Raw genomic sequence first — 12,194 nt, 5'->3', positions numbered from 1 at the left:
AACACAAGTGAACGTGTTTCTGTAGTCAGTAAAACACAAGTGAACGTGTTTCTGTAGTCAGTAAAATATAAGTGAACGTGTTTCTGTAGTCAGTAAAACACAAGTGAACGTGTCTCTCTAGTCAATGAAACACAAGTAGATGTGTTTCTGGCATTCTCTACTCTGAGCTAAGACCCATCTGACATCAGCATTGAGCTCCCCTGATGCACTTCCTCTTTTGAATCTGGCCTGAATTTCTGGCAGCTCCCTGTCTTTGTACCACTGCAACTGTTGGTGGACAATCTTCAGTAAAATTTTACTGCATGCGATCTCAATGGCATTGTGTTGGCAAATCTGCTGCACAAGACCACTTTAAAATGTTGAAAAGCAAGGGTGTCACTCTGACGATTCAGGTCTGGCTGCACCAGGCCCTGGCATTTGCCATGGCCTCCTGTGCCTGTGAAAGTTGGACATGGAAAAAAGGAAGACCGAGGCAAAATGAGTGCATTTGAGCGACGGTGCCAGGGAAGAATATTGAAAGTGCTGGGGACTGCCAAAAGAGCAAACCGTATCTGTCTTAGAAGAAGAAAACCAGATGCTCCTTAGCGGCAAGGAGCAGACTGACTTCACGTGGTTGGACATGGCGTTGAAGAGAGACAAGCCATGGAGAAGGACAGCCTGCCTGGGAGAGTGAGGGGTCATGAACAAGTGGAAGGGCCTTGTGATGCTTAGGGGTTTTGTGCCAATACGGCTCTTGTAAGAATATATGGGTGGAGTTTAGCCTGTCAATCAGGTCGCCGCCTGATGACCTCTTTTGGAGATAGGACCTAGATAAATGGCTCTCTGGAGGCCACCCCCCCTCTCTCTTTGCCCTCACCTTCCTGCTGGAGAGCCACTCCGAGGCGTGCTTGGATCCTGTGATGTGACCACCACCATTGGATCCACCAAACTTTGCACGGACCGGCCTGTGGTCTTCCTGCATTCCGCATCATGGTTTGTGACTGCGTGACTCAGGAAAGGGACCGATGGACGGATGGACTTGATCTGGACTGGGCTGGGGCGTTTGTGTGATCGACAATTACGTCTTGATCTAAAGCTCTCTCTGACTCATGGATGAGTGCCACTGGATTTGCTTCTGTCATCAACCTGGCCTCACACAGCCCTTGAGGAGATGGACTGACGTGGTGGCAGCGACAGTGTGCTCAAGCAGAAGAACAACTGTGAGGACGGCATTTCACCCCCAAGTGCACAGGCCTACCATGAGTGAGGGACCCAGGCAGCAGCAGCCAAGAGCATCAGCACCGCTGTGAGTGAAAATGGAGATCCTGGAGTGTGAGGGGACAGAAGGGGTTTCCACCTGGTGACCCCACCCTCCTAAGACAGGGCTAGCTCAGAGCATCAGAGTTAAGTTCAAGGAATGGAGCCAGTTCTGGGGAAGGGCTGGGTTCTGGCTGCCTGCTTTCCTAACCATTTACTTTGGGAGGTAAACTTGTCCTTGGTTCCTGAGAGAGCACTTCTCAAGCTTGAGCGCTTTCCCAGTGGGCGAAGCATCTCTAACGAGGCCTCCCGCTCGGGTCTGGGGGTTCCCATTGATGAGCTTCATTACATGGTGTCAACCAAACCTCAGCAGACGGAGCTGACCCAATCAACCACGCCTCCATCACAGGACGCAGCAAAGGCTTTGGTCACAGCATCTCCAGGAGCTTCCTGGCTAGTGAACTGCATGGACGGACGCATGTGGGAGGACGCTGGGGACCCTCCCGGCCCTCGCCTCATGTGTCTCACTGGGTGTACCCTGTAGTCTGCAGTCAAACTGTAACACCGTCTGACAGTTGTAGGGCAGCTCTCTTGTGAGATCTGTGAGTTGTTCTAGAGAACTATTGAGCCCAAGGGAGCAGTGGGAGCCAGTGGGTCAGGGCGAGGAGCCACGGGACCTCAAGCTCGGAGCTGGCATCTGATGTGCTGGGCAGCCTTGGAAGTGTGGAGGGTCGCACCCTTCAACTTAACCTGGGTCCTATGGTTCGTGTCAGGAGACAAGGTAGTGCTGTCCACCTGGAAGCACACTGCATAGACGCGTGTCGGCGGATGTTTACATTCCGTGCCAGCGAAGGAGAGTTTGACTTTGCACACACGTGTGCCTCAGTTCCCCTCGTTGTAAGGCCAGGACCACCCTAGCAGCCCGTTGCATGTCTTATGGGCCTACAGAGGAACCTGTGATGAGATCATTTACATAAGGAGCTTAAGGGAGTGCCGAGCACAGTGCTCAATAAAAGCTAATTATTGCTGCCCAAGAGGCAGAAATCCAAGATATAAAAATTAAGCTGACTAGTCTGGAACATATTAAAGGTGAAATGTTAAATTAAAAAAAAAAAAAAAAAGCTAATTATTATTATTTGGCACGGATCCTGTTCCCTATTAGATGTTCAATGAACTCTCCCCTCCTTCCCAGCTCTGGGGACTCTCGAGCCTGGGAGGCTGCTGGGCCTGGATGGTGAGCACCCCATTAGTCAGATCCCTGACTGGAGACTACAGCCCACCTGGCCCCTCCCTCCCTCCAGGGCAGCAGTGTCTCAAGAGTCGCCCCAGACTTGGCAGCACCCCAGCTCCCCGGAAACCAAGCGCCGCCCTTCCTCCTTCCCTACTTTGTTGTTGTTGTCATCTAGGACAATAAAACAGAGGCCAAAAGGGATCTCCCCCGACGGTCACCACCTGCTCCTGTGGGCTCCTTCCTCTCCATCCCAACCACTCCCTTCTCCCTGAGTTTCTTTCTCCTCCGGCCCAAGGTAGAGCTCAGGCCCTTGGGAAGTGGGACCTGATTCGCCGTTCCTCTCCCTGGGCTCCACCGATGCAGGGGTTTCAAATCCAATCATTGTCCTTCTTGACAGGAGATGGGGGCTAGGAGCTGGAGCCTTGCTCAGGCCTGCTGACCCCTGATCGCTCAGTCTGAGCTCAAAGATCTGCCTGGGAGCAAGAAGTGGACTCCATGTCTTCCAACACCCCCTGACTGAGTGAGACCAGGCGTCTGGAAGCTGGAGACGGAGCAGTGACCAGAACTGGACAGATGGGGAAAACCCAGTCCTTGTGGCACCTGCCAGTGCCTTGAAATCCCTTGGAGGCTGGGTGGCCGCAGGGCAACAGGCCCAGCTGGGCAACTATGTCTTTGATGCCCTCCAAGAAGCACCCCTTCGAGTGCACTGTGGGGAGCCCCCAAGATGTTTGGGGGCTGCTGATGAACAAGGCAGCTCCTGGGCTGCCTGCCGCTCTGTATGGAGAGAGCAGGTGGCAGAGCCAGGCATGGGAAGGCCTTCCGATGTCAGGTTCTGAGTCTGCAGAGGATGCGCTGAGGAACTTGGACATCCCCAGGCCAGAACTCCTCTGCTCCCGCCAGCCCACCTGCCCCTGCGTGTGCTTCCTCATGTCCCCAAGTGTTGGGGAAGGCGACCTCTTCATAAGGCCCCTCCGCACCCTGCCCCTTCCGCCATATCTTTCCTCTTTCTATTCCTCTTCTCTTTCTTCTGAGCCCTCTTACACACACACACACACACACACACACACACACCAGCGGCCATCCAAGTGACCCCCCCCCCACTCGTGGAGTATGATGATGCTTTACAGGGTCTTCTCTCCTTTAAAAAACAAACAAACAAACCAACCAACCACTTTCTTGCAAATCGGGCAAGATCGACAGAGATCAGTTTTCCACTCAACGGCTCAGGTGCAGGTTCCATCTCACTAGTTGCACCCGGAAACCTCACTCCCCTCTTCTTCCTCAGCTTCCGTTTCTCCTTCCCTGTGAACCCTTCAGCACTTTGTCCTCAGGCAAACGCTGCCCTGTGGTTTGGCTTCAAGCTGGGTCGTGAGGTTCCATCAGTCTCTGCTGAGTGAGTAAGCCTGGTCTTTGTGATTCTTTGGAGTCTTGTCCGATATGGTCTCCCACTTCAGCTAGGAACTTCTGCAGGGCTCCTCTTCAGAGCAACTGGCAGTGGTGGCCGGGTACCATCTAGTTCTTCTGGTCTCTGGGTCCACTCCACAGGGTGTTCAGTGGCTGGTTTTTCAGTAGATCCTCAGGCCTTTCACGGGTACGTTGGGTGGGCTTACCCTCCAGTTAACCCTCACGCATATCAACTATTCGCCTATCCGGGGACTCTGCTCACAATTATGCCTGTTTCCCCCAACTTGTGAAGTCTCTTTTCCTTGGCTTTTCCTCTCTCAGACACTGACCCACCACCTCTGGCCTTGACACCCACCTGTACAATTCTCACTGGCCCCTCTTCACCTCTTTCTCCCTCTCGCTCTCAGCCATGTGGCCTCCAGGCCACCACTCCTCTGACATTATTCCTGCCCAAGCGTCCAGGTGGCCGAGCCTCCCAGAGCCTGCCGGGCCCTTCTCTCTGCTGGCCTGGCCACACGTGTCCTGTCCTCGCGTTCTCCTCTCTTGACTTTGCCGACACCGTCTTGTCCAGCTGACCTCGCTCTGCTCTGTCCACTTGGCCTCCTTTGCCGACACTGGCCCCTCTCCGCCACCCACCCCATAAGCATGGCTCTCCACACAGACCTCTGCTTTTCCTGCTGAGGCCATGGTTTCAAGGGAGATCTTTCCAAACCCCATTCCCAGGACCTTCTCCAAGGTCTAGACCCAGCGCTCCTCCACAGTAGTTACATGAATGTGGTGCACCCAAATCTATTGAAAGGAAGTGCCCATGACCCCCACCTTCCCCAGCCTCTGGTTCTCCCAGCTGCCGCACCCTCCTTCCCGCTCCATTTCCGACTGACCACCAAGTCCTGGGAGCCCTCTGTGGAATGACGGGGTCTGACTTTCTTCCATGGGTTCCAGCTCAGGCCCCTCCATTTCCTTTCTGAGAGTCCGTCTCCTCGCTGCCCTCATGATGACCTCCAGGGTGCAGACCCCTCTGAGATGCCTTATCTCAGCTCGGGAAATCCCAGCTCCTTGGCTGGCCTCTCCAGGCCTCTGCACCCCACCCCTGCCCTCTGCACCCTTACGTTCCTCACTTAAATATGCCCCTGTTTCTCAAAGCCTAATGCCCAATGCATCACCTTGTCCTTTGTGGTCCCCAGTCCCCCAGTGTCCTTCCATTGTGGGTGTCTGCTCCCACTGTTTCCCTTCCTGCTGAGGCTCCCGGACGTTGGCAGCCATGCCCAAGCCGACACCACGTCGCCAGCTGGGCTGCACACAGAGGCCACGCTGACTGGTGGGTCAGAGACTGGGCTGCAGATGGACACGGAGATCCCAGAGGAAACCAGGGGTTGAGCATCAGCGCAGAATCACACCCCTCACAATTAGGAGCCTGAGAACTTGGTCCAGCCTGCCCGAGGCGGCAGTTAGCATTCAGATTAATTAGTGAACTCTGTCAAGGGCTTTGAACATGAAACGCACTATATAAATGCTAAATATTATTATTAAAAAGTAAGAAGTTCTCTAATACGCCAGGCTGGAAAGCCCCTGGGCTAGTCTAAATAAAATGAACGAATGCAGAACATTAAGCAATTAAAATGGTGACATTTCAGGATTCACAGAAAAAGCTGAGCGGTCTGCAGGAGTGCCTTTGGAGCTGGGCCTTTGGGAATTCCTCTTCCCACGGCCGTCCGTGTCAGAGGTCTGGTTCCCACAGAGGAGGGGAGATGCGGTGGTCTGGCTCCTGGCTGGGTCCCGCTAGGGTGTCTGGGAAGAGTTGGCAGAATGAAGAAGAGCAGCTCCGGAAGGAGAGTAGGGTGCAGGGAGCATTCCCGGGGTGGAGCCTTGTTTAAGCTGTGTGGCCTCCGGCAAGCAGGTCCTTGCACTGGAACTTGGGCTTCCTCTGTGGCGAAATCCAAGAGCACAGCAGCTCGGGGTTGACAGTGCTCTCAGCCCTCCTTGTGGCCACAGACAGAGGACGGTAGAGCGGGGGACAGGGATGAGGTCACCAGACTAGCCCTCCACGCTGCCTTAGGACGCACGTGGTCTCTTTCAGTGTCAAGTTCTTTCCTTGTCTGCCCAATGGGGTTGGTAACACCCCTGTCATAGATTTGTGATTAAGAAGTGAAAGATAGATAGATAGATAGATAGATGATAGATAGATAGATAGGTGATAGATAGATAGGTAGATAGATAGCTATAGAGAGGTAGAGAGAAATGACTTGCATGTTAACTCATGGTACAAAAAGTGAGTATGCTTGGTGGTCCCTCTGTTCCGGCTTGAAGCAGAGAAAGCACGTAGGATTTCTCCTTCCCTTGCTTGTCAGGACAGATCATTCAAATCCCAGCCTTCCACATAATGCATGCCATTGGGCTCCTCTTGCATCTGTGAAACACAGATTGAAATGCCCACCTCAGAGCGCCACTGTTCACAGGGCATCGACAAGAAGTGCTCACACCAGAGCGAGCCTCGAGGCGGGTGATGGCTTGCTGGTTGGACTGTCATCATGCGCCACCCCTGTGGAAAGCGATATGGCACGACCTCCAACAACTAGGAACAGAAATTCCATGTGACACAGCAAAGAAGGAGGCACACCTGTCTGTGCGATCCAAGGATTTTAAGTACTTAAATCCCAAACTGAGGAGAGAATGGTATTAGAGCTTAAAATCGGAGCACACAGTGTGCAGAAGGCTATGGATGACCGTGAGAGTTCAGCATCTGCACATGGATTAAGCCTCTGGTCACTCTCCTCTGACCGTTGACCAGGGATGTGACTAGCCTTGCTGTCAAGCAGAGTGCATTGGACAGTGGATTACCACAGGCATGGTTACATTAAAATCTAACACCTTACCATCTGTTCTCCCTTTTGACCCAGGTCAAAATTCATGTTAGGATATTTTATAGGGTCTGCTTCCCTTTTGATTGAGGTTTTCCCTCTGTTTTATTTTGTTACTGCTGTTGAACACTTGGCTGGATGTGAAATCCAGGATAGGTAAATCCATGGAGATAGTCATTGGATTCATAGTGTTTTAGGGTGGTTGCAGGGGAGGCTGGGGGGAAATGGGAGGTAATAAAAATGAGCATAAGAAAGAAGAAAATGCTTTAAAATTGATTGTGGTACGATTGCACAACTCTTCTAAAATGATTAAACCATTGATTGTCTGTTGTGAAAATTAAATGCCAATAAACTGTTAAAAAACAGGGAACAAAGAGTCACAACATGCCCAGACTGGGGCACACCATGTTCATCACAGCACGCTTTGCAATGGCCGGGAGTTGGAAACACCCTCCGCTCGTATCAGCAGAAGACGGGTGGACACTTTGGGGCATACAGACCACGGACTATATGCCTGGCTGAAAACAAGGACAAAATCGTCAAGAATTTCTTGGCAAGGCAGGAGCTAGAGATCATGCTGAGGAAATCAGCTCCTTCTTAACGGACAGATATGATACGAGGCCCCTGTCATCAGGGGTAAAAGAGCAGATCAAAGAGGGCAGATAAGGCCCTGGAAGAAAAAATTTGATTGGACTTATCCATCCAAGAAAGAGGTAGCACGGGCTCTGAGCAGGGTCAGATGGAAGAGGAGGTGGACTCCCAGACCCCAGGACCTCGGAAGAGCTCTTGGCCAGGGAACCCGGCCCCAGAGGGCCCCGTTCTCACACTGCTCTTTCCTCTGCGGTCTCCGCCTCACCAGTCCTGTCTCGCGAGGCCTTTCCGTTTCCGATTGCTGTGTTTGAACACATTTTGATTTTCCTCTCCCCGCAAACGTGTCTGAAACACCCCAAGGTGCAAGGGACCCACTCGGTTTTGGCAAAAAGGTGTGGTGATTAAATCACCCCTCCCTGCGCCAAGACCGCAAGAGGCTGGGCAGTCTGAGAGGAGGGCCCGTTCTTCCTCGCTTGCTGCCCATGGCTGTTCCAGTGTGCTGCCTGGCTTGGGCCTGCTGCCCAGCCCTGAGCTTGGGGTTTCACGTGTGGTTGTTTGGGGTTCTTGCTTCCTGGTAAGACCCCACTTCTGATGCATATCCGCGGCTTCTCCCACCTTTCCTCCCTGGTGGCCCAGCACACCACGCGGACTTCCCAGGCGGGTCCAGACTGAAGTGGCGTGGATTTCACGCCTCTCACATGACCGCTTCCTGTAAGGCAGGCTGCACAGGGGTGCACCTGAGAAGCTGAGAAGACAGGCTCAGCAAGGTGGCTGACCTGTATGTGGCCCCACGAGGCAAGCCCTGACCCTGGTAGAGCCCTGCCCTCCCCTGGACTGCCCACTCTGGTGACTCCTTGCCCAGCTGTCCCCGCAGGGTGGTCAGAGACCACTTCTGAAAGGCGTCCCAGGCTGGGCCTCTGGTCGCCACAGGACACAGATGGGAATCAGACCTCCTATCCCTGGCAGCTTGCTGACCAGCTATAGAATGACGGATCCCCAAACCTCCATCACAAGTGTCCTCCAGACCTGGACAAGCGCATCAAAGGGCTTCCTCTTAGTGGGACTTTAGGGAAATTGTATAAACGAAACATTTCTTTCTTTCTTTTTTTTAACAGGACTTCTCTTTGAAATGATCAAATGACGATCCCAGGATCTAAGGAACTGGAGGGCGATAGGGCCCTTAGGGAATCCTCTAATCCAGTCTCCCAGAGGCAGAAATGGGATATTTGTTGAAAATACACATTGCAGGGCCACACCAGAACACATTGCTGTTGATGCACCTCATGGCGACCCTACAGGATGGTGTGGAACGGGCTATGGCTGGTGCTGCAACCTGCAAAGTCAGCACCCCAGCACCCCAGCGGCTCCTCTGGAGAAAGACTTGGCTTTCATCTCCCGTAGAGGGGCAGTCTCTGAAACCCGCAGGGGCCATTCTGCTATGCCCGACAGGGCTGCCCTTTGGTCCCGCGGGGCTCCCAGGCCTGGGATCCTCCAGGGCAGCAGACTGTCATGTCTTTCTCCCACGTGCATCTCACGGGTTCAGACTGCCCACCTTTCGGGGAGCAGCCACGCTTTTCAACCACGGCACCACCAGGGCTCCTCGGGTCACACCAGCGCCCTTTAAATCAGAATCCGGCCCAGTCCCAGAAAGCGTTCCCACCAGCCCGTGAGAGCAGAAATTGGTACAACCTTTCTGAAAAAGAACAGGAGTGGGGGTCGGTGGGGATGTCGGGGAGGTGGGGGGGCTTGTTACGCGCATTGACAAGAAACCAACTTTTCAGAGAAACACTCCTAAGGACATGATTAGATTAATGCACAAATATGCCCATCAAAAGTAAAAATGCCTGTGCTTCCAAAGGCCCCCTTAAGAAAATGAAAGGGCCAGCCCCAGGCTGGGGGAATATCTTTGTAAATCACGTGGCTGATACAGGGCCTCAGCCCAGACTCTGTGACCGGCCTTATATCCGAATGATAAGACAACCCCATTAAACGTGACGGGAGTCTGGGAATAGATATTTGACTAAAGGAGATATACAAATGACTAACGGACATGCATTAGATGCCCAGCATCATTAGTCATTAGGGAAATGTAAATGAAAACCACAGAGAGGGAGCGAGCACCTCACATCCACTAGAATGGCTCACATCAGAGAGGCTGACAGCTCGGGGGCCCAGAAAACAAGAGACTGGGACCCCGGGCCCCAGGCTGGGGGGAGAGAGGAGCAGCATATGGTGGGCGTCGGACAGACATCATTCACTCACTGCCCTCACATGGCTAGAAAGCTGGGGCAGAACTGCTGAGACAGGAAGCAGAATATCAGTTGCCTGGGGCTTGACCACAGAGCGTGGGCCTGAGGGATGGAAACATGGGATCGTTGTGAAGGTCGTGCACCTCAGCCACTGTACTAAATGTCACTTCACCACACCCACGCACAGGTGAATTTATTGTTTGTAAACGATTCCTCAATAAGACAGGATGCATGCATGCATCAAATATTTGTTGGTTTTTTTTAATGGACTGGAAGAGACCTCGTGTGCTGCAAGCAGTTGAGCTTAGGAGGTTCAAAACCACCCAGAGGCACCTTGAGGGATTCTACTTTCCAAAGAGGTCAAAGTCATGGGCAACCCTAAAATAATGGAATGAATGAGAACGCCAAAGATGGGGCAGACTGGCAGAATACGTGGCAGGGTGGTCATTTTGAGGGTCTCTGCATACGCAGTAAGCTCACAAACGATTTCTATTTTCCTGTTCTATTAGTTTGTTTATTTTCACAACAGTAAACAGCAAGTCTACAGAACGTGTGTGTGTTTCACACCGGTGTGTGGCAGGACGCTGTACACTTGTATGTTCGCTTGCTTTGGTGAGAGAATATGAAAGTTGCCAGTGCTTCTCTTACAGGAACAGCAAAGCACCCCGAGGCCTGGGCAGCCACCCGGCAGAGCTCCGTGCTCTGCACGGGGAAGAGTAAGGGGCATCCACCGTGCTGACACAGCCCATCTGCACAGGCAGGAGTTGGGCGATGGGCAAACCCATGAGAGACAGGCTTGGGAGACCTTTCCTGCTCTGATGATCTGCTCCCAGTCCAGCCCAGGCACCCACGTGACAGAGGCCCAGGTGAGCGCTGGGCCATGTGGGTCCCCGGTGCTTGTCCACATCCCCGCAGGGACACGCTGTGATGGCACCAGAGCACGGGGCCCTGGGGCACCCAGCTTCTCTGCTCCTCAACAACTGGAGGCTTCGCCACCTTGTCTCCGCGGCTGAGGCTCTTGGGCGGTTGGACACGAGTAGCTTGGAGACTCAATGCGAGACGTGGCTGGGGAAGAGGGTTCTACCGGTAACGTAGAGAAGCATGTGGGTTCCTTTCCAGACCAACAAAACCCTTCCTTTGGTGTGGCTCACCTGCACCTTTCTGAGGCCCACATCCTGCGCCCTACCCACCTACCAACCCAATGACTGCCTGGAAAAGATCTAGGTGTGTCCCCCACGACTCAGGATGGGCTAGAGAAGAGACTCTACCGGGAGGCCGCAGCAAAAGTCCTCCACGTTAGTGCTGAATACCACGTTGTTGCCTTCCACAAAGCGGCACACGCTCTCAGAGATTAAGTGAACCCACTTTCTCCCAACAGACACCTAGAGACCCACCTCTCTGCTCCCCCAGAGGGGCTCTTCTGAGACCTCTGCCTGGTTTTCAGTTCTCACTTCAGTCCTTGCCCTTTAAAAAGGGGGGAACCACGTCTACTCCCCGGCTCACAGTAAGGATGGTGAGTGACAGATACAAGGGTCTTTCCCCTTGGCTCTCCCCTCCTCCATCTGCGCCCCCACCGGTGTGTCTGTGTGTCTCTGGGTGGTGGTGACGGCTGCCACCAGGGGAGAAGCAGCCTTCTATCTGGTGGGAGGAGAGTAAGCCTGAGAACAGATGTTTCAGTGATGAATTCCACCCCGTCCCTTCCTGATGACCACGACACTGAGGGTTTCCCACGCCCTCACGCCTCTGAGCCTTCGTTTGCAGACCCCTGAAATGGACATGGTGTCCCTCTCCCAGAGGGGTGAGGACCCGCCAGTACAATGGCACCCAAGAGTGTGGGCGTCTCTTTGGAGCCTGGAGAGCTAGCAGCTCCCTGGGGTGCAGGGGTCAGGCCCACCTGTTGGAACAATACATAGAGAGAGCATGGGGCCTGGCCCACCTTCTTTGGAGAGTGACATCACCGTGGAGCTTCCTGGTGAAACATCAAAACGGCGACGTGGAAGGATGGCAGAGAAAGCCCAGCCCCTGAATCAACCCGGAGGTATCTGTGCTTTGGAGACTCCACAGGGGGTTGGGCCCATGACTCACCATGGGGAGCCTTTAACTTTTCCTAGTGACCCATCTAAATTTGCCCTTCACATGCCAGTGATTCACCATTTGCTGTCAAGGTTATGTAACTAAGGCTGTTTTGATGGGCCGGGGTGTCTCTCTGTCACCCCTGGGAAGCGTTGTGGAATCTCCTTTCTCACACACCCCGGCCTAGGCTATAATGAATGACTGTTGAAATACCATCCCTGAGAACGAAACCGCCCGCTGAGGCTGGACTCGGAGCCAAGAGACCAGGACCCAGGCCTGTCTTGGCCACCGGTTCCCACGGGCTGTGGTTCCCTGGCGTGGCCTCCGTGTGCTCATTTTAGAAGGAGACGTGGGACTGCAAGCAGCTGAGCGCTGGCATTTATGGGAGGTATAAGAGTCCGCTCCTCTCAAAGAGCTGGGAGGCAAAGGGCATTCATAGAGGTCTAGATAAAGACATGCACATATGCAAATATACTTATATATGAGGATGGGGAAATAGATCTATGTGCCTATATTTATAGGTTTAGTATTAAGGTAGCAGAAGGACATTGG

This window comes from Echinops telfairi, unplaced genomic scaffold (genome assembly GCF_000313985.2).
Source record: "Echinops telfairi isolate 266 unplaced genomic scaffold, ASM31398v2 ScPeMD7_9;HRSCAF=40, whole genome shotgun sequence".
NCBI classification, from domain to species: domain Eukaryota; kingdom Metazoa; phylum Chordata; class Mammalia; order Afrosoricida; family Tenrecidae; genus Echinops; species Echinops telfairi.
This window is presented reverse-complemented; position numbering follows the sequence as displayed.